Source organism: Chaetodon auriga, chromosome 15, assembly GCF_051107435.1.
Source record: "Chaetodon auriga isolate fChaAug3 chromosome 15, fChaAug3.hap1, whole genome shotgun sequence".
NCBI classification, from domain to species: domain Eukaryota; kingdom Metazoa; phylum Chordata; class Actinopteri; order Chaetodontiformes; family Chaetodontidae; genus Chaetodon; species Chaetodon auriga.
The window spans coordinates 16,023,983-16,046,770 of NC_135088.1; the positions used below are offsets into that span (position 1 = coordinate 16,023,983).

At 42.1% G+C, this 22,788-nt stretch overlaps 1 protein-coding gene across 5 annotated transcripts in view; it reads left to right on the plus strand.

The window, feature by feature from the left end:
- Positions 1 to 275: 275 nt before the first annotated feature.
- npas2 (neuronal PAS domain protein 2) overlaps positions 276 to 22,788 on the plus strand; it is a 41,656-nt gene continuing 19,143 nt past the window's right edge. For 4 of the 5 annotated variants that reach the window (XM_076750500.1, XM_076750503.1, XM_076750504.1 and 1 more), the window contains exon 1: positions 15,963 to 16,547. The gene's annotated coding sequence lies outside the window, so the exon portion shown is untranslated. Of the gene's footprint in view, positions 518 to 15,962; positions 16,548 to 22,788 lie in introns of those variants that run through there. The other variant, XM_076750501.1, reaches the window with a different exon arrangement.

Consider the following 22,788-nt stretch of genomic DNA (forward strand, 5'->3'; position numbering starts at 1 on the left):
TGCTTTTATAACCTGTTGATACTTGTTGACACACGATCGGGCGCTTAGAATAAAGGCTTTTTAACTGGATTTGGGGTAAAATATTCTTCATTTAGCATCCGTTTAAAGGGTGTCTTTAAAAGCCCCATCACCGCCACTACACACACATACACGCACGCACGCACGCACACACACACTTTATTTAGTATGTAGTCCAGTGGGCGGGACTCTGCGCGTGGAGCGCTCCGGCCGTACGAAACTCTTCATCCAGCCTTCCTCGGAGTGTGCGGACAGGACACGGTTTGATCAGCGCTCAGTCAAATGTGAAATGTGAGGGGTGGGCTGACCAGGATCTCCCCCTCGACAGGCTGTAACCTCAGCACATCGGTGATCATAGTCTCCAGACCGAGTCGGCGCCGCTGTCTCATCTCTGGGTAACTTTTTGGAATATAGGACATCGGGGGGTTTGCTGTCGTTTAAAGCCCCTTCCTCACATGTGTCCGTCTGGACCCGTCTGAGCCGTCTTCCACAGAATCAGGTAAGTTTTGGGCTCCGTGGTGCCGGCTCGACCTGCTCCGTCCACACAGTCGCAAGCTTAATGTTAGCTAACAGTAACATGACCGGCTGAGAAATTAGACTTCAGCTCGTATGAAGCGAAACCAGGCGCGTAGATTTTTCCTATTTCTTTTTTTTTTCTTTCTTTCTCCGAGTCTTTACTCAGCTTCATCTGCTTCAAAGTATTGCTGAACAGACATGAACCAAACATGCTTTTATTTCATCAGTGGACTCTTTCAAACTAGCTAAAACATTGGTGCCTCTTAAAATAAGATTTAGCTGCGTGTCTGTTACCTGTATGTACGGAACATTCTCGTCAGCTGAAGTCAAAAGCGTCTCTGTGACTTGACTGTATTTCATAAGAGTGACATTTTCTCTGCTATCATTACCTTTAATTGACGCTGTACCCTCTTAGCTAGCTAATGAAGTGCTGTTGAAGTATAACTAATGAGGTTTTGTGTGTGCTGGCATGGCTACTTGGACAGCAGCTGTTGGTTTGGAGCTCACCGTGCGCACATTATTATTATTATTATTAATATTAATATTACATCTGGAAAAGTCAAACACATCGTATGAGCTGAGTGGAATGAAGTATAAGCCTAAAGGACTGTGGCATAACTGTAAAGCAGAGGTGCAAGAAGACACAAATAGGCCCCTCCTGTAGGGTTTAATGTTAACAGGTATGATAACTCCTCAGAAAATATCGTGGTACAAGGTATCACACAATCATTATTATTATTGTCAATTGCAATGATCCTTAAAGTTGAACAAACCATTTATGGCAGTTTCATCAAATATTAAATCCTGGCAGATTTGAGACTTGATAAAAACTTTTTTTTAAACACACTGATACAGTAGCATTCAATGCTGTCGATAAGCAAATCTACGTGGTATGATAGCCCTTTATTTTCATACCACAGTACACCATATGTCAGGTGTACCTGCAGCCCTTCTCTCCATATATTACTGAGAGATTATGTGATTGGGCAAGATGCCAAATTCACATGAGTTTGAGGAGGCTCCTGACCGATGCCAGTGTCATTTTGCTGAAAAGTCAGGCCTGCCCCTGTGGAAACAGGTCAGGAGTCAATTACGGTCCTTATTTTTCTGGATTGTGCTGTGCTGGCCCCGACAAACAGCTGTTCCCCTCACGGTATGGAAGCCCGTGTCCGCCACTTGTAAAAATGACACGTTTGTCACAGTTATGGGGTATCAATCAAGACTGCCGCTGCAGACGTGATCAGTATTTTAACAATCCACCATTACTCTCATTTCAGTTTTCACTAATTAATTGTCTTAATGCTGTGTAGATACACTTACGTCCAACAATCAGTCACTTGTAACCAGAAAATCAACCAATCAATCAGCCCACAGTCCAGAAGTCCACATTATGTATGTGGTCACACTGCGTAACCAGTGCCATCGTTAAATTTGTGTAAGCATGCACCAACTGTGTCAGTTGTTTCACTATCTGTGCGCCAGCTGTGTACTTGCTGTGGGTGATGGGAACTTCATGTTAACATCGAAACACAAGAGTATGATTTAAGAGTATCTGGTTGTTCACCTACATGGACTGTCATAGGGTGGGGTGTGCACAGAGGTAGGGTGAAACTCAAGGCATTGTCCTGGTGCCACTCAGCAGTCCTGGCAGTCAGCGTAGATGAAGTTGAAGAGCCTTATGTTACTGCAGTAGTCGATAGTATTATGATAATTCTGTTTCATAAGAAATGCTTTAGTATGTCTAGCATTTAGTAGTATTTGTGTGATGCTTTCTCATCATTATGATACAAGGCTCCATAAGAAATCTCCTAATCTGTTCGTGAAGCTCATAATTTTCACAAACATGATTTATCTCGTAATTTTTAGGAACTTTTTCTATTACTTATGATGTTATAATTAAGAGCAATTACGTCATTACTGTGACTTAGCATTTCACAATGCTGAAAATGCTCATAATTAGCTGGCCTCATTCTCACTGGGATCACAATCTCTTTGTCAACGTTTGTCAAAGAGACAGAGTTCCCTCGTCCTTTCTCTTTTTGTACCATTTCTTTCATGTCCTTCTTTTTATTTCTACTCTTCTCCACTGCCTCAGCTATCAGTTTACAGCATTGCATTTCACCTTAAAGAGTAAACTGAGGAAGAGCCTTATGGAGATTTCCTTTTCTGAGACATAACTGCGATCACTGGTTTTCTGTTTTTGCTTCAGCAGCACTGTGTCTGGGGTTTTGCGGCTCTTTGCTGAAACTATGGTGGCGAAGGTTAGTTAGCTGATGACACACAGCCTCGTCTCTGATGTTACAGAGCATGTTGTGGGGAAAGTAGGTTACTGGGCCATGTCCTGCAAGCTTAAACTGAACGCTAGTCTGAATATTGCTAGAGCTGCTTAGTGTGACTGGGCATGCACAAATGGTGTAGGTCTGTGCAACAGCGAAGGGATCGTTTCCACCTTCTGTCTCTTTAAGAAAACAGAGCGCCGCTCCACATAGAATGAATGTTGAATGTACAACCCATGTTGATTCATCTCAAACACACATGAAATGGAGTGAAATCTGACAACAGGTTGACTAACGTCACAGGTTGCAAGTTACTCAGCCCCACTCACCTTAAACATCAGTGCTCGTATCCCTTTATGTGTGAGCAGCCCATTTTTAGTACACACCTTGTATTAATACTTACGTTTTACCTTCTCACATTTCTATGTTTATATGTTTTTTTTTCTTTTAGAAGTAACAATTAAATGCTGACGTTGCTGAAGCTGAAGAGACGTGTGACTAAGTGTGATTTTGTCTTTGAGGAAATTCAAGAAATGAATCCTGAACTTTGTTTCTCTTGAAGTGTTTTAAACCTTTGGAATCACGGTTCAAGAGTTCAGGTAGTGTTATGTGGAAACTGTCAGGTGCCTTGACTTTATGATGCTTCCTGTGTGGTACCTATGGTCTATATTATTATTGTTTAACACTTGACTGTAGTAATAGTTTCCCTAAAGAATGACAAACACATCCTGTGTTCTGCTTTTTTTTTAATGATCAACCTTTAAAAATGAGATTCTATTCTGCAGAGACCTAAAAAAAACCAACGTGAAACCTTTCTTTATTCAGGTTAGTTCCACAGAGATCAGCCCCGTACACAAAAAATACCTGACCTAAACATCAGAGGCATGCTTGCTGAGACAGAGCACCAGTGAAAACATTTCATTGTAGGCAATGAAATAGAAAAGGCTGAAAGAGATGGGAAACAGACACTCTGACGATATTAGACAGGCATTTGAACTATTTGTAATTTCCAACAAAACAAAGCTAGAGTTCCACAGTCGTTGACAACCTGTAACAATAGTTTTTGATTTGTTTGAATGCCCTCAGTCCAACCAATAGAGACAGTTTGCTCTTTTCCAAGGAAAGCGAGTCCTGGAAAACTTTGTCCTGCATGTCCTGAACAGTATTCACTACAAAGAGGTGCTTCATTAAAATTCCCAAATCTTCTTCATTACTGTTGTGGCAAATGTCATCATGAGCTTATTTATCTCCTACGTACATGTACCTCTATCTGGAGCACGCATCCAGTTGACCAAAATATAGTTTGTTTCTGATTTAGTTTGAGTTCTCACTAATTGGCACCGTGGTCTGCGTGTTGCCCACCTTCTGCTTTTCAGCCCCAATTTGGAGACAGTATTTACTTCATGCTTATTATTACTTTAAAAAAGAGACAGGTAGCAGACATGCAGTTTGTCTGCATGTACAATCTCTGCAATTCGACAAAAAAAGACAGTGAAACAGTGATGAAAGTGTAAGCAAAGAACAACAAAAGTGTCGAGGCTACATGTTCATTCGCATTATGAGACAGAAATCCGGTGAAAAGACCCGTCCAGCATGGCCCCAAGATGTTAAAAGACAAAGCACAAGAAGAACAACATAAAACGAACAATAAAATCCTGACACCAGCACAAATGAAATAAGAAAAGCCCACATCAAAACACAGCAACACTTTGACGGCTGAAGTAAAAATGTAATTGAAAATTTCGTAATAAATCTGTGACCATACTCCATGAGAAAGTCCCGACCTGACTTCTATACGCCTCTCACATTTTTTAACAACTGGTCCAAGGTTACATCCTCATGTTACTTATTTTGTCTGACCGACAGCCATAAATCCAAGAGATATTCAGTCTGCAGTTGTATGAAAAGGAACAGAAAGGGACATAATTGGCATTTTTGTTTAAGAATTTATTCAAATGATTAATTGATTATTAAAACAGTTGGCGACAGCCTCGGTCTGATGCAGCTTGATGCAATCTTAAAGCTGTGTTAGGCAGTTTATTTTTATCATCAATGGCCAAAAAGTCCATAATAAGCTTTCAGCATATTGTAATTCAAGTGGTCTGGGGGAAAACCAGACTTCTGCACTTTGTCTTGGCCCTGTTTTCAGGCTGTCTATGACAGGAGACTTTGGTCATCCACAGGTCATTTCAGAGAGAGGCCTTTCCTGTCAGCTGCCACTGATGAAGTGAAAGTGAAAGCCTGATTCAACGGCAGAAAATCGTGCAGAAAATCCTGCAACTTGTGGTAAATTTCCAACACCTCCTTCGCCCACAATGGTGTACAGCGCAAAATGCATGCGTGAACACGTCGCGGCTCCACACGGAGCTCCAGCCTCATTAAGTTTGATGCCGTGGTGCTCGTATCAATGAGTGGTGGAGAGGCCTGATGACAAACAGTGGGGAGTAACTTTTGAGGTGTGTGTGAGTGCACATGGTGTACTAGCTGCTCATCCCGCTGTTAGACGCCATCGCAGCTGCCTCTGAAGCCTGGGGCGTGCTGCCCCGAGGCCACAACGCGCCGGAGGGACGTCTTTGAGAAGACGAGTTGTGGTGAGCGGGTCTTGGCGAAGTTCATGCCGTGGAGAGCGGGTCCCTCTGAGGCATGAGGCCTTGCAGAGACAGCCAAATCATATAGTCCTTAAAGACACATTAAAATACTCTGCCAAGAATAATCACTCATTGTAATGCCACTCAAACTCCGATTCAAGGCGAGCACAGAGAAACCGTCCCCCCTTCAGCAGGTGAAGGTCAAACTCTGCACAAACGCTCAAACATCCAATGAGAAGAACACATCTCTGGATGAAAGGCCACTTTAAGTGGTTAATAGTGCTCATGTTATTCAGTGTGAGGTTTGTGAAGTTTCCCATCTCAGTTTGTGTTTTTCAGTAAACAAACGAAATCAATGAAAACAAGGCGAAGGTCTCTAAATCCACTGACACCTCTAGACGAGATTTTAAGATACATCTTTTTAACACGGCTTTCTACTGAAGTGTGTTTTCTGTTCAATAAGCCGCTGTTTCACTTTGTCTTATCCGGTTGTTTTAATTTGACATTATATTATTTTATATTATTTTACTTCCTTTATTCATTCATTGTTATCATTATATTTTTTTCCCCTCTTACTTTGTTGTATCATACATATTATCATTAGTTGCTTTTATGTTAAGCACTTTGCGTCGCATTTTATGCATGAATTGTGCTATATAAATTCTTCCTCTTATTATTATCAATAATAATAAAAGTTGCGGATAAAGTTTGGCGATATTGAATACATTGTTATATAACACTATATTGTTCTTATGATTGTGAATTAGTAGAAGAGAGGAGCCCTGAGAGAAGCCAGTCCTTTGAAGAAACATTGTGATTATTAACGTCAAACATTCCTCCTGCTCCACGCTGCTCTGCACTGATGCCTGTCTTGGTGAACTTTTTGTACTTACTTGTTCAGTGGGACTTCAGTATGTTGCACATGACTCTTGAGACTATGACTGGTATTCATGTCACCCTCTCCGACCTTGCAACTATGACAGACAAAATGTTCAGCTCCAGTTATATAACTGCCTCTACAGACGTCATCGTCCTTGCTGCTGTCGCTGATCTCTTGCTCCAAAGCACACAGTCATTGTCCTCAGTAGCTTCAGGCTCAGATCCGCTGGGGCGTGATTAAGACATTTAGCTGCTTTTTGGAAAAAAAAAAAATAGAAAGAAAGATTGCTTTATCCAGCTTCCAGCTCTAAGACTTACCACTTTATCTGAATTTGCGTTCTCTCTGTGTATCTGTGGCATGAAATGAGATAAACATCTGAACATTATGTGTGAAGTCTCTTCAAAGACGCTGCTGTACTGCTTGGATCTCTATTAAAATTTACGCCAGTGACCTATAATCTCCTGAGTGGCTTTTAAGGTAGCTCTCTTCATTCAGAGGAGTGAAGATCTCATCCTCATAAATGAGGTCCACTAAGTATCAGGTGAAATGAATTCCAACGTTATTTGAGTGCCGCTCTGTCTGATGCGCAGTCATTTCCTTTCTTGCCTGTGAGTTAATGCTTCCTCTGGAGACTATTTTACGGCGCTGATTCACAGTTCAGGTTCGGCTTTCCAGCTTTCTTTCACGACAAAAAGTCACTTTCAAGAATCGGGTGTGGCTACACTTTGCATGTCAGATGTCGGGGGGGAAAAAAGAGTTTCACAATATGTGTGGGCCCGGCCCCTGTGTGTGACCTAGATGTGATTCAGATCTTCAGCTCAGGGTGTTGGCTGCATGTGCATTATTACAACGCAGTTTGTTTTGGTGGAGTTAAACACACAATGCGGCACAAGACCGAGAAGGAGCACTCAGGCCTGCCGCTGAAATGGAAAGAGCGCTCTCACATGGCTTTCTCATTCCTTTGATGTTCAGTAGGTCATCCGCAATCTGTGATGTCAAGAGGCCAAGCCTGATCATCAGATCAGGACAGATGTCAGAGCTCACACGCCGCAGCGATAACCGAGTTTTATTGTCAGGTTGAGTCCAGAAAACATCAGCAGAAGCCTGAATTATTAACATTTAGTTAAGACGTAGTGACAGTACAACCCGGATGGTCTGGCGTGCACAGTGGAGTGCGCAGGGTTCCATCTTCCAGGGGGATTGCTTCATTTATATTCATTCATACCATCATATTTTCCAATATCTTGTGGATATGAAAGAAAGCGTGATGCTTTTTGCAAAGCTGTAGGGAAATTCCGTTCCTCTGTCCACAGAGGGTTCAGAGAGCAGGGTTGTTCACAGAGCTGGAAGTGACGTAAGGGTTTGCTCAACGACACTCCAGCAGGGTGAGTGAATCATGAATCATTATGGCAGTGAAGCGTGATTTCTACGCTCACTGGTGCTTCCCTGTTAGTATGAGCTGCTATCCTGAATAATGCGTGCACACAAGTCCGCTCGCAGAGATTGTGATCTTTGAAAGCATCCAAATTAGCAGCATTTCACGACACTTTAATCAGGCATGAGGCATAAACCAAATGTGTCAACACTGAATGTGAAAAGCAGTCAGTGGGATTATTATTATTTTTTTTTTCCAGATGACTAATGATCCGGCCTTTTATCATTAAAAATGTAGATGTTATTAACCCACTTTCGTTGTCAGGCATCTATTGTGATTATACGTGAGCTCGTTTCTTTCCATTAACGAGCCCTCAGGTGAAAAAAATGCCATCTGCAGCTGATTTTGTGTCCTGTAGCTCAGCTAAAATGTTGATTACCTTAAAAATATATGAAAAATTCATGTTGCGCTGTCAATAATGTCTGCTGCTTCACCCTGGAAATGAAAAATATCTATAGTCCTGTGCTCTCGGTTCCTTTGGATTAAAAATTAGACAGCATTCGGCCATTTGTTTACCTGTTTCCCGAAAGAGAAGAATGCTTCTTATTACAAGCTGCTAAGAGAAACCTGAATCTAACAAGAGAGATTTGTGTGCTTACGGGGGGAAGCTTTGGAAATATGGATGGCAGTGTTTCATAACAAGGAAAATGAAGTAGCAATAGATAGGAATGGAGACATAAGGTCATTTTTTCCATGGACTGCTTACGAAAGGCTACTTCACTTCAGAGTGTGTGCATGAAAGAGTGGCTGGTCGAGATTTTATAAACATTCCCTGATGAAATCCTAACGATGATATTATTCTGGTAATCAGCTCAAAATGTTTCTCAGTTGGGCAGTGCAAAAGCACCCTTCCAGCAGCCAGGGATTTAATCAAAGATGCAACCTATGATCTGAGCTTGAGACAGTGGTACAAAGAAAGAGCTGCAGTGCCCTTTCCACCCATGCCCTAGAATTGTGACCCACATATTTGCTCACACACTGCCTTAGGTAATTGCATCTTTTCCTGAGCAGCAGCAGCAGCAGCAGCAGCAGCAGACAATAACAGGCCTAGAATAATTTTGTGATTCATTTAGAATTGTTGAAAGAATATAATTAGGAGGAAATTTGAGAGTAGATCTACCTGGTGAAAGGATGTTTATTTTATACGTCTGCTTTCTCATTGAAAGGATGCGGCCACCCACAGTGAGCCTGTGCTGTGTGGTGAATGTGTAATTACAAGGCACTTTGGGTGACGTATCACCAAAATCATTGACAAATGTTGTTGTGTAAGCATAAGAAGTAAACATAGGTAAGTGGAGGAAACCTACATAAAATGTACAGATGGGCTGAGCAGGATTGAGCTCGCTGCACACCAACAGTGATTGGACTAATTAGTCTATGCCAAAGCTATTTTTTGCTTGCTAATTTATTTAAATCACCAACTGATCATTCAAAAAGTCCTTTTTGACGAATTGGTTATTTGCCTTATAATTTGAGCACAGAAAAAGCATAACTGCTGGATATCATTCAAGCTGTTTATGTAGGTGCAGTGAAAGAAGGGCATGAAGACAGGGCATGTGTTTTTTCCTTCATGCTCAGCAGGTGAGGATGTGTTAAACTGCACTGTGACAGGATTGTCCAGCGGGTAGAGCTCCGTGAGTGCAAGGGTTCAGCTGTTGCCCAGGGGAGGATTAGAGTGAAGCTGCTGTTTGGTTGAGACGGACAACGCTCGTGGGAAAGCATTGCTGAGGAAGGGCTTGAAGATTTGTTTTCTACCCACCAGTGCCTTTTTCCACTGGGCACTCAGCGGAAGAAAATGCTGTTATTGGCGTGACTGATTTTCTTTTCCAATGTCCTTTCTCTGCTGTTGGATAAGGTCTGAAGTTGGAGTTGCTCTATAGCAGCTCAATCTATACTGAACTACATGGTGCAAAATTTCCCTGACCTGGAGATTGTGTAACTTCGAAGCAGCCGACAGTGAGATTGGACTGAAGAATGGTTATGTAAAAATCAGGCACCATTTCCTGTAATAAGGTGATTTTCTTCAGTGGCTGCAGGAAGAACACCTGCTGCTGTTGTGATGCTTTTGTCTTTCTGGGGAGCGTTCAGGAGTCTGAAACATTCAACAGCAATGTCTGTCTTCCCACTTTAGTTTATTGTGTACTATTGCCAGTTATCTAAAGAAAGATCTGTCAGATTGTAAACTCATTCTTCTTTCAACTGTTCATATTTTCAGAACCTCTCTGTTTCATGTCATGATTTCTTTTAATCGTGTCATTTGAGACGTTCTTTACACACATAATATGCTCTGTACAAGGTGTGGAGAAGGTGTAAGTTGCTATAAAGAGGAATCAGAGCACACAGTGAGGATGGTTGCCTGCCACTCTATTAATATTCATCATACAAACAAATGAGTTTCTGTGGTATGTATGTATGAAAAGTCTCCCAGACCTGAAGAAAATGGAAACCAGTGGCTTTATGGACTGCCTTGGTTGGGGGAAAGTAGACACCACACATTGTTACCATGGGAACACAGAGCGAACAGCAGTGCCACAGTCTAATTAATGACAGTCAGTGCTTCAGCAGAGGGCCATGATGACATCATCAATACCAGTATCACAGATGTAGCTGCAGGGAATATGGCATAATGTCTGAGTGATTATGAAAATAGTCCAGTTTTTCACTGATGTAAAGGCAAGCAGTCTGGACAGAGGTACAGGATGTAAAGCATCCAGCGCTGTGCATTTCTCATGGAGTGAGGCCTGCTTATGAACACTAAATGTCATCTCATCATCCAATAGCATGACCTACATAAAAGAGCGGAACTAATCTCTATGTAGGCGGATGGTGAATAATGCAGTAAAATGTGGGAGATCTTTATGAATCTTAGATGTCTCACACTTGTTGGTCGCTGGCATAGCAACAATTTAGTTCAAATTGGATTCTATATCATCACTGTCGTTGCTCACTTTGTCACCATTGTTTAAGTACCATGTTATGTGTACAGTGTGTAAGTTACTAGTTATAACTGGATGAGTAGATGACACAGATTTTTAGATGTTTTTTGAGGATGCACAAGCCAGCGCGTTCCGAATCGTCAGTCCCAAGCCTGGATGGTTGTGTCACGAAGGGCAGCTGATGTAAAAAGCCGAAGGCCAAATCAAAAACGCGGATCATGAAATCAGATTTCCTTGCCGGGTTGTGTGGGGCCTGATCTGCAAGCGAGATGGAAACGGATGATCCGTTGTTGCGACCTCTACCGGGGAGCAGCCGAAAGAAGAAGTGTTTCATGAATTAACTTAATTTGACATTAATTTTTGTGTTATGTTACATGAAAAGTGGCAGCTGTTCCTGCATTAATATTATATATATAAATTAGTCATTAAACTTTGATTTATTCAAAGACATCACTTTAGAGTATCACTTTATAGCTAAAGAATTTATGTCACAGCGTGCTAAGAGCTAAATGCTAATGCCAGCGTGCTTACATGCTCACAATGGCAATGCTAGCGTGACCATGTTTGCCATCTTAGTTTGTGCGCCATTGGAGCTTGTGGTTAAAATAATTTAAATGGATGCAAAAACTGTGAAGAGACTGTGGAAATGTGTTGCAGTTACTTTGCAAGAACTAAAATGTTGCACTCTGTTCAGACAAAAGCCACAATCACTTTAGATCTTTTACCTTTCTCATCCACTTAGGTATAAAGCAATCAGACTGGAGACAGAAGCAAATACTGTCTAATACCTGTGTCAAATGTCTTGTATGAAAAAGTGTATTGTTACAACTTAAGTAATTTAGTTTCAAGAGCTAATGGCAATTGAAGCCAAGTCAGTCTTGTTATCTGGCTTCTTACTGACTGCATCCTTAAGTTTTATGATTGCAGCTGTGTTCAAATGATGGTACAATTTGTACAAGAGACACCCGTCCGTCCGTCCGTCCCATTTCACACTAAGGTCGCACAGGAGAAAAAAAGTGAAGTGATGACATTTCATATCCAAAACATCAAAGGTCGTCATCAGTGTGACATCATAATGTTCTGGCCGCTGTTGAACATCATAACTCAGGAACAGAAGGAGAGATTGTGACCTTATTTCACATTTGGTCAGATACTGAACCAGTGACACTAATCTTGGGTGTCCACCTTCAGACTCTGGTGATTCTATGGATCTTCTGTACTGCCAGGTTGAAGATGTGAGTGAAGTGTCCATGTTTTAGAATCGGTAGCTTTTTTGCAACATCCGTATTTGAGGTATTGTGGTCCAGCACAGGCTCATTGGTTCTGCTGATATTGAGCTTCAGGTGATTGTTGTTGCACCATGTGATGAAGCTCTTTTTTGCAGTGAGCTCTTGATTGGTCTTGTTATGCCTGCTTTAGGATATGGATCCTTAGGATTTAGGATTGTACTGTAATGTACTGCAGTGTTGGAGGAATTTTGTGAGACCATTATTAATCCAAACATAATTGTAATTTCAATAAATAAATAAATGTAGATAAATCAAAAAATGTGACATCACAATAAATACAAATTTGCTTGTATGTTTTAATGTAAATAAAGAAAAGCCAGGCTGTCAGTAAGATTTTTGGACGTCCCCTTGGCACTGTGTTTCAGGCTTTACACAGTCTAGCTCCGGACAGGAGGCTTTGGCCAATCACAGGTGATTTCAGAGAGAGGTCGTTTCTATTGGCTGTCCTACTGCATATCTGCACTTTGTTTAAGAGAGGAGGTGATAATGAAAGCTGGATTCAAAGCTGGAAAATCCTGCAGACATTCTTGCAACTTGTGATAAATTCCCAAAACTTCCTTTGGCTACAACAACATATAAAACAAAAAACACTCAAGTACATCCCTGCTGCACACAGAGCTGCGTTCACTCATTATGTACGATGCCATGGCGCTTGTATCGACGAATGGCAAGGAGGCAACATGACAAACAGGAGCTTTTACGGCGGGACAGCGGTGTGTGTGTGTGTGTGTGTGTGGTGTAATAACCTCTCATCAAACTGTAAGACGGTGTGGCCACTGCCTTTGCCCTTTGGCCAAGAAGCCACGGAGAGGCATCTCTCATGAAGTCACAGCCAGAGGGACCGGGGCCTGAGCAACCAGCTCTCTCTGCTGTCGGTACAACTTGATGATTTAGTAAAAGGGGCTTAGCAGCAGGGCTAGAGCAGCGATATCATTCCAGGTGGTTGAATTAAATAGTTTTGTTTCTGGTCTTGGTGTACACTTTCAGACAGCGTTGTCTGTGTCTGGGTTGAATCACCCCTACCATAAAACTCATGTTTGATTTTGTCCAACAATGTCCTCATTTGGGAGTGCACGGTAACGACAGTTCATCAGACCTGTTGTGTTGTGTTCTGCTCAGTATTTTTACCATAGTTACTAACAGAAATATATCTGTGATTTGGCTTTTCCAGTTTTGATCATAAACTCCAACATTGGTTAGAGTTAGCGTGGTTAGAAGTCCAGCAGACACCCTATTTGATCAGCCATGACTTTCATGTATACTGAGTGCAGGGCTAAATGCACTTCAGAGGTTAGGTGTCATAGACTCTTTGTCTTAAAATACCTGTTGTGGGGCAGCCACGCCGAGGAGAGGTGAGATTCAAGATTCCATTGAGAACAAATATGCAATTATTCAGTGGATGAAGGAGATATAAGTCACTGGAGGACCAGAGAGACTGGCTCTGCTGCTGTGGCTACATGTCTCACAAGCTGGTTAGAAGGGCATCATACTGGTTTCACATCATAAGCTGGATCAGTCATCGAAATCCGGACTACAACGACAGCTGCAGTCTGAATCAGCTGTGGGAAAGTTTGACTCATTCCCTGAAGATGGCCGTTTAGACAAGCGGCCTGCAAATGTAGCATTGCTGAAACTCTGTCTCAGGCTCATGGATGTCTTTAGGGAAATTCTAATCAAATGTAATTAAATCGTGAATATGGAGGACTAGCAGAGCCAGAGGCAGCCATTTGGTTGGCTTTGACTTCGAAATCACGTACCCACAGACTGTTTTCTCTTTTCAAAGCTATGCTGGGAAAAGCTATCGAACACATCCACTGGGACCCGAAGGATAAAGAGTTCTGCGTCTCCTGTGTGGCTCGGGCTGAACTGCTCACACAATATTGAATATTTTGTTACATGACATTGTACAACTTGTTATTGAGATTTTATTGCATGTGCTTGAAGGGGATACAGAATATTTCAGTGGTTGAAATGTTCAAAGAGCCACCTCATTGTCATCGGCCAACACTTGCCCTCTCCCCATTATGGGAAGCTCCATTTCTCTAATTGGGAACATTCACTTAACATTTTCTGATGTCATAGACCGACTTGTCAAAGCAGTTGAGTCTCATGTGCTCTGTTGTCCGTACTCTTCTCTCACATGACGAATGGCCTTTATCACAAGACCGCCTTTAAGAGAAGCTCCTCCGTGCAACCTTAGCATCCAGTACTAAAAGGAAAAGACGTCGTGAGATTATATAACAGGTGGCAGCATGAAAGTCAGAGCTACTGAAGTGACACACAGCAACAAGGCTTTGTCTAAATATCAGAGACCCTGACAGAAGTACACATTTCTTATCAGAAGTCTGTCAGACATCACTAAGTCAATAAAGCCACAGGGGGAAAAAAAAAAAATCCTTTAGTGTGATTATCATGATACACAAACGGCTTAGCAGCTGGTGTCCTGGTGGATTGGCGTCATCAGAGTCGCAGCATGTACAGATATAATGGTGCTCTCAGTTTGAATCGGACTCTGGACCATTGTTGGACATTGACTCCCTCACTCAGTGCTTTTTAGACATGCTAGGCGCCGTGTGCTATGGATCTGAGCAGCTGTTTACAGATGCCGTGAGATTTTGTCCGTCATTTGTCGTTAGCAGTCCGCAGAGAATGAATCTGACTGCACAACTATCGGATGGATCGCTTTGAAGTTTCCATTTCGCTCAAGAATACACTTAATACGTTTCATTAAGAGTCTTCGCTGTATAAGTTATATGAGTCTGGACAGATATGGATGTGAACTGCAACTTGACAGGTCGGCAGAAAGGCCGTAATTCTAGTTTTTCATGAAACACTGCATTACATAACATTAACAACGTTTGAATGTGATCCAAAATGTGGTTTGTTCAGTTGTTTATGAACAATAAACAGACGTTACACAGCTTTAAAATGGCCTACCGGCGTAAACTAGTGTGTAAACGTCCATCTGTTTTGCTAAGAGGTGCACTAGACTTTGAAAACTGAGACTGTGAAAAGACAGTCACAGGTCACATATTTAGCAGCTCACTTTCCAAGATTGCAATTGCTTCTGTTCAGGTTTTGTTCTTGAGTCAGCAGAAACACTGGCTCACACTCAGGTTTGTCATAAAACCAATAAAATAACATTGAACACGAACCTGATGAAAATCAGTTATCACAGCTAAATTCTGCTTATGATCAGTCGCAGTGTTTTCCTGACTTTTGTCACACTTGTCTGGCAAACATCACACCTTTGTTCAGTTTCTCAGATGTTATTAATCAAAGTCAGGACCTGTCCACTACAACTGCAGACTCTGTGGAGACTGCACAGTTAGATTAAGCCTGGAATGATTAACATACTGATCATCATGACAGTCAAATACTGATAGGGATGTTTCACAGTCTAAAGTTTCTCCTCCCTTATTGTCTCAAAATAGCACCCTAAAGTAAACAGGCTGTCTTAAATGCTCACGTTCAGTCGTTTTTCATGTTGGAAAAGCTCTCCACACCTGGACACATGTCTGCATGTGGAGCCATCTGTGTGATCATTTGACAGAAGCCAACATTTGGAGCCGGTCCATTATGAGCCCTTGAAATTAGTCATGCAGGCCGCTGACCCACATTTGGGACTGAGGGAAAAGGCAACCAGGAAGTTGTAAAAAAAAAAAAAAAAAAAAAAAAAAAAAAAAAAACAGGAAGCGGGGAAGTACTTGAGGGGAAAAACAAAAGCCTTCAGCTTCTTGTTTTGCTTATGGGTTGGAATGTCATCTTGTTGGGTTTTTTTTCAGACTAAAATAAATAGTTTCATAAACTTCCAAACAGGGTCAGACAGGCTAATCTGCTCTGTCTTACTGCAGGGAGGAGACAGCGTTCACCCTCACCTCCGCTGCCTGCCAGCTGTCCTCACGCTGCTTCATGTGTGCATCATTTAATGCACATTTGTCTTTGTCTCTCTGGAGAAATGCGGGGCCAGCCCGATAGATTAAAGGCTACTTGTCATGCTTCCATGGCTGAGTGGTATTAGGCTGCACTTCAGACCGTACCATTCACAGCTCCACACCCCGAGCAAACTGCGCTGCAAACGCACATCACACATATTACGCATCATCCCCCCTTAGTGGCACTCAAAAATGACATTTAGTAGGCTGCTATTATGCGTTGAGCACGTGTTAAAGATTACATCGAGCCCCCTCCTCACGGTCACTCCAGGTTTCTTTGCCTTGTGTTGCTTATGCCGCTGCCGTCGTTAGCCGAGTATTGAGCTACCAGCTGACCTACTTTCTCAGCCCTCGGTCCTGTTTACAAGCCGCTGCCAGCGGAGGATGTGGAGTACAGTGCCTGGAAAATAGACGGACACAGCCCGCGACTAGCAAATGCCACGAACGGGGAATTTGATCGTTATTAATTAGGACTGCCAAAGCCCACCGACGGCTCACCGGCGATTCATAACTTCGCCGTTATTATGCAATTTAACGCTGTCGGTGCGCTCGCCTGCGCGGTCAGACGCTGGTAGTTGCGCTCGGCTGCTATGCTGTAGTTTTTCAGAAGAAAATGAGCGGATTGATGAAAGTTCAGTGTGGATCTTTATTTCTGCTGGGGACCCGCTGTCGAGGTACGTGGGATTTCATTTAAGCTCGCAGTTGTTTTTTTTTTTTGCGTCACTCTTGACAGACGAGCGCAAAATGTTGTCACCTCGCCGCCACCCGTTTCCACTGTTTCTAACATCAGAGTTCACGAGTGGCCCCCGGTGCAAATGAACTTAGAGGTGGTCGGCCGCGTAATTGGCCCCTTTTCAGGACCCGGTTAATCATTTTCTACTAGAGGCAGACTGTGTAGGCTGAACGTATATTGTGTCAAATGCAGGAGTAGCAGCGTTACCCACACGCAGCGCTCTTGAATGCTGCTTACATGTTTTCAGCTCTCAGTCATCAAGTGTCCTGGTTACAAGGTTGAAATAACCTATTTTTTTTTTTCCGCTGTTCCGCCGCCGATGACATTAACGGCAGAAACACCGACGGGATTTTCGTCAATGTGTCCTCTAAGACGTCACATAGCACAATGTTAAAGGTCACAGCCAAAGAAAACATGAAATAATTTGTCAGCGGGCTTAGGTCAGGCTGATGTTACCCAACCTGGCAGCTTGGAGTCTGCTGGAGTTCACATTTCTCTCTGTTTTCCTGTTCTCAAGCCTCTGTGGGCTGCTCATGTGCAGTTGACACGGTTTACTTACGGACAGAGTGATTTCCTCTGTTTGAGCCCGCAATGAAGTGTGGCAGACTTACTTATTTACCATGTACATACTGGGAAGTGAAAGGGTCATTGAGTGCACTTATTGGACTTCCCACTGTTTTTCATTTGTAGGTGTGTAACCAAGAGAGGTGCTTCCTGTTTTCGTGTCCCTTAAAGGGAGTCTTAAAGCAGAAATTACAGCATGAAACTGGGACTTACATGCTGATAAAAGCAAAGGTCCAGCAGACACGGATGCTGCAGACCGGTGAGGCCATCAGCTTTATACCATAACATGTAGTCATAATAACTGTCTCATGGGCAAACGGAGCAAATTAGTTTAGGGTAATTCTGTACAAATATTATTTCAGATTAAATGCAGTCTAAGCTAAAGCAACCAGACCTAGATACTGAGAAACTAAGCTCGTCCAGGCCCAGTTAATGTTTACCGGACAGCTTGAGCTGTCGGCTCAAAACCAGATGCAGGTGGAGGTGGTCAGGCAATGTAAACTTTAACACAAGCAGACAGCAGCAGTCACTACCCCAGACTCTGTGGCTGCCTTAGTAAGTGCCTTGAATGTATCAGCACTGGGAAATCAGCAAAAAAAAAAACCCTCTGAGGGTCTCTCTGGCTGGAATACCAAAGTATGTCATCAGCATGGGTATGATCCTCTCTTGAAAATGATCAGCAGCACACAGTAGTGGATTTGTTGTGGTGTTTCAGGGAAAAGACCTTTGGTAGCACTGGGAAGTGAAGCAAACTTCACAAGCTAATTGCTGTGTAAATTGTTACTCTTTGCTTCATCATGGAAGGACATGGTAACAACACAGCCAACTACAATAAAGTGTTATGGCGGTGATAAACGTTTATTTCATCATGAGCTTTCACTGTGGGGACTTTATTGTCCGGATCTTTGGTCCAGCGCTTGTTGTTTTTTTCTTTTTTTTTTTTTACAGGATGTGTTTGTTTTGTACGCGAGTGCCATGATAGCTGAATGTTGTTTTGCTGAATGATTTGTTGACCAGTTTAAAGTGCGCCTTTTTGGAAAGCACTATAGATTTTTCTTACAGTTTTGCTTGTGCTTTAAAGTGTTTTTTTTTTGTGTGTGTGTGTGTGTGTGTGTGTGTGTGTGTGGTTTTGATAGTCAGACATGGCCTTGAAGCTCACAATAAAAGTTTTTGAAATGTCAACCTGTGCTGGTGATATTGGCTGAGTGTCAACCTTTTTAAATAATGATGCATGCATGAATAGCGTGAGTCACTGGCCTTTTCTGCTTCGATCATTGAAAGCTAAGAGTGGGTGAAGTTGATATGGAGTTTATTTATGTGTCGGTACACTGTATATTGTGATAAAGATCTGAGAAACGGTTCATGGGCTGGCGTGTTTTTGGCCGACGCAGCAGATTAAACATCAGACAAATCTAGTTGCCTCATTGATGCACAAATCCAGCAGTCCTGCCCCTTGATGTGAAATGTTGCCAGTAATGGCGTGAAATGCCCAGAGATCTTGTCGGGACTGCTACCGCAATATGACTGGTCTGGTAAAATCTCTGATGGTTGACAATTGTATTTAGTCTCAGAATGATAAAAACTCTCCAGTTGAATTATTTATAAACTGGGTCTTTGTGGATTCAAGGTAATTCTGGAAGTCTTAGCTCTAACGTGTGCGTGTGAGACCAAATTAAAGGCACGGTAATTAATCAGTTTCTGTCCTGCATCATACCAAACAACAGAACAGGTTTTCTGTGGTGCTGGGGCTTAGACTAGATTAAAGATAAACTGCACTGTCGTATGACTTACCCAGCAAACGCCATCTATGCTGAGGCAGTTCTAAGCATCATGATGGAGGGATAGTAAAGTCTTAAGAAGCCTGTGTGGGGATACTGCGTGTTAGATCGTAATATAATGCCCAGTATGGACATCAGATGAAATACACATTCACAGAATGTGCGTGCCATCTATGTGTGTTGGAAAATCATTGCAGCTGAAACCCTCACAGGCTGAGGCGGACGGGCTTGCCGGCCACACCTCAATCACTGACGTCAAAAACAGGTATTTTGCCTTTAACAGCTACAGGGAAATATCTGATGTCAACAACTCTCAACTGGGCTCAGGCCTTTTGTAAGCCGTGGTTATCCTGAGCTGCTGTCATATAAGTTACTGATGGTATCAAATATAACCTGTTTGAGCTATGATCCATCATTAAAGGGACAGTTCACCCTCAAATCAAAACTGCATTCCTCTTCTCTGCAGTGCTGTTTATCCATCTAGGTTGAGTTGTTCTGGAGGTTTTGTCTGCAGAGTCGTCTGCCTTCTCTTGAAGGTGGAGGAACTACACGGCACTCGGCTCGTGGTGCTCAAAGCACCAAATAAAACTACATTTAAAATGCTCAACAGCAATGTGTCTTTCCAGAAATCAGGAGCCGGTTACTTGAGACCTTTTTGTGAGCAGTTTCATGCCCGATCTTTTTATTTTTTATTTTTTTTCACTGAACCACACCTGCCAACCGTATCAATGCGTAGAAGAAAATGTGGATCTCCTCGTGGTTGAGGGGCTCGTGCTCATGACAGCGCGGGGTGTTAACATAGTGGCGCCCTCCTCGGCTGAGCTGTGAGGTTAGTTAGCCGTATCGGTTAGCTAGAAACTAATCTCTAAGACAGCAGTGTCAGACCAGTGATACTGCTGATGAGTGTACTTCACAGACATTGCTGTTGAGTTTTTGGTGCTTTGTGCAACACAAATCGAGTGCCATGTAGTTCCTTTAGATTCAAGAGAAGGCAGACGTCTCTACAGCGGATATCTCCTGAACTCTGCACACTGAAAAAACCTAGATGGACCATTGGCACAACAGGTAACACCGGCTCACGTTTTCTGTAAAAATGCTGATAGTAACTTTAAAAATGTGCTGGATGCTCATGAATGCGACACCAGATGCAAACCTTTAACATGCTGACGCTGCTCGCCTCAGGAAACCGAGTGAGTACGATGAAATTAAATATAGAAAGGAACAACGTATAACAAGCTATAGGGTGAGGTGTGAGGTGTGAGGTTCAGGTGTGAGGTGTGAGGTGTGAGGTTCAGGTGTGAGGTTCAGGTGTGGCAGCAGGTGTTTTTCCTCCATTAAACTTTAAAATGAAACCTATACCTCTTTCACAAAAACAAACACACAGCCTGTTTGCATACAGGCTGGTCATGAACTTGAACTTGAGTGTCAGAGCTCGTCAAAGGCTTTAAATACCCAAGGGCACAAATATAACTAGACTCTGCTGCTTTTTCACTGTTAACCTTGGAGGGTGTTGTTTAACCTCAATACATTGAAAGAATGCAGGCTGATATGTGAGGTGTCATTTTACACAGCTTTGCAGAGCGAGCGACTTAAAGCTGCGTAAAGCAGCTCTGGATGCTCCTGAAATTGGATATTTTTTAGTTCACTTTCCAAATAGGCTTTTTCACAGAAGCTTAAGTTATCAATATTAATTAATTAGCTTTATCTTGCTGATACAGGAACATTTCACATTTTTTTATCGTCAACTTTCAGGAACCTTTCTTTTCTTTCTGTCTCATGCTCTTAAACTGTAATCTGTCTTCGTCCTGTCTATGTTTTTCTTGCTGAACATGAAAACAACCTGAAGATCAATTTTAGAAACATTAAAATTGTAATGGCCCAGTTGAATAAGAGCTTGAATTTTCTGTAACAATTCCGAATTTCATCAGCCGTTCCTCACAGAGGGCGTGTGTGTGGGTGTAGAGGACGTGGACGAGCTCAGTCTTAATGTTTTATCTAACAAATAACAAGAAAACTTGTCAAAATGTTAACTTTTTTTCTGCAACGATATGTTTAGGCAACTGAAGTAAAGATGAGGGAAAGACTGCTGTCAGTCAAAAGTAAATGACTTCTTCAAACAAGACGTATATAAACAGAATTCATTGCGGAAAGGGTGGAGCAATGCATTATCGCTCTGTCGTGAGTTTTGTGCATAACAGAGAAATTGTGAATCTATATACAGAATTTGATTCACAGAGTAATGAAGTAAACAGAAGAAATTGTGGCTTAATAATTGAATGTGTCAGCTGAACAGGATTTTTGGGTTTTGGAGGTATTTTACTGTGAAGCAGTTACACCAAGCGTGGAGAGGAGAGAGTTTGCAATAAAGCACAGAAGAGATGAGCTAATCAGAAAACAGTGATGTGAGATCTGTTGAATCAGAAGTAAAAACAGGAACATACGAGCGTGACAGAACTGAACAGCAGTGCATAAAGCACAGTGCTGCTTTTGTACGTGGGTTAGCGACGAATTAAAGCACAAATTTGACATGCTTTTAGGTCAACATTGGTCTGTTTTGGCACATCAACTGATATAGATGGTATCATATGTTTTTAAATCAGATTATTTCAGTGATGATACGCTAAGGCTGACTAAAGATGAAGTCTGAGGTAAACTGCAATATTAAACATGTTATCCTTTCAAATAAAATATGCATTGACTGAGATTGATTCATGGCTGTGATCAGCGCTTACATGGGAAAAATATGACAGGTTTTTTCAGCAAGACATGGCTGTTTAGTCATCCATACATCCATCAGGTATACCCACTTATCATTGAGGGTGGCGCGGGGGGGGCGCAGGGTTCAGCCTGGACAGGTCGCCGCTCAGTAACATTCACATATACACCTTCATACAAGTCGCACAATGTGGCTGGAGTCATTTAGCTGATGATTAACTGAAGTGGTGCTGAAGGCCAGCTCCATACAGTTAGACTGAAAGCTAATATAAAAAATCATTCCTATAATGGAATATCTCCATTTCACAATTAGAACTGACACCTTTTCCATTACAAAAGGGCACGAAACAACTCAGACTAGTGGGGTCGCGCCACACCGCTCCTCCTCTGACATCGGGTCTTAATTGAAAGCAATGGAAAATGCAATCACTGGTAGTTTCCCTGGTGGCTTCTTATGTACTTCACTGTGTGTACATGTGGAATAAAGACAAGCCCACCAAACAAAAACACTGATGGCTGCCTGAATTCACATCACCCAACAACTGCAAAATCAAGTTGGATATGTAATTGATACATAATGCAAAATATTTCCGGACCACAAAAACACAGACTTATTTAATCAAGGTTAGAGGAAAGCAGTGTGTGTAGTTTCCCCTCTGGAAAAGAATTACTCTGTGTTATTGTGACTATTTCAGACTTAGAAGATGTATGAAAAAATATGTTTACATATATAAAAAGACATATGGAAATGATTTATTCATAACTCCAGCTGAATGCAGCTGTATGTTGTGTCATTGCAGCCGTCCAAAGCTCCAGTCTCTTCTTAGTTTGGCTTATAATAGAGGTGTCTGCTGTTGTTCAGGCCTGCCTTATGTAGAGGATGTGAAGGAGGTGGCTGTTCCACTCTCTCTTTTTTTATGCTGGGTTATCAAAAGAGGTTTCTGCTTCAGACATTTTTCTAGGTCAGGGGAGCTCCTCCTGTGCAAAAACACTTTTTTTTTTTTTTTAGCGATGAAGTAACTGAAGACTGTTATTGTTTTGATGGGTAACTATTAATAATACAATGTAAAGTGTGTATTGTATTATTCATGTCATCCAAAGAGCAGATGAATGGAGGATCCTCCT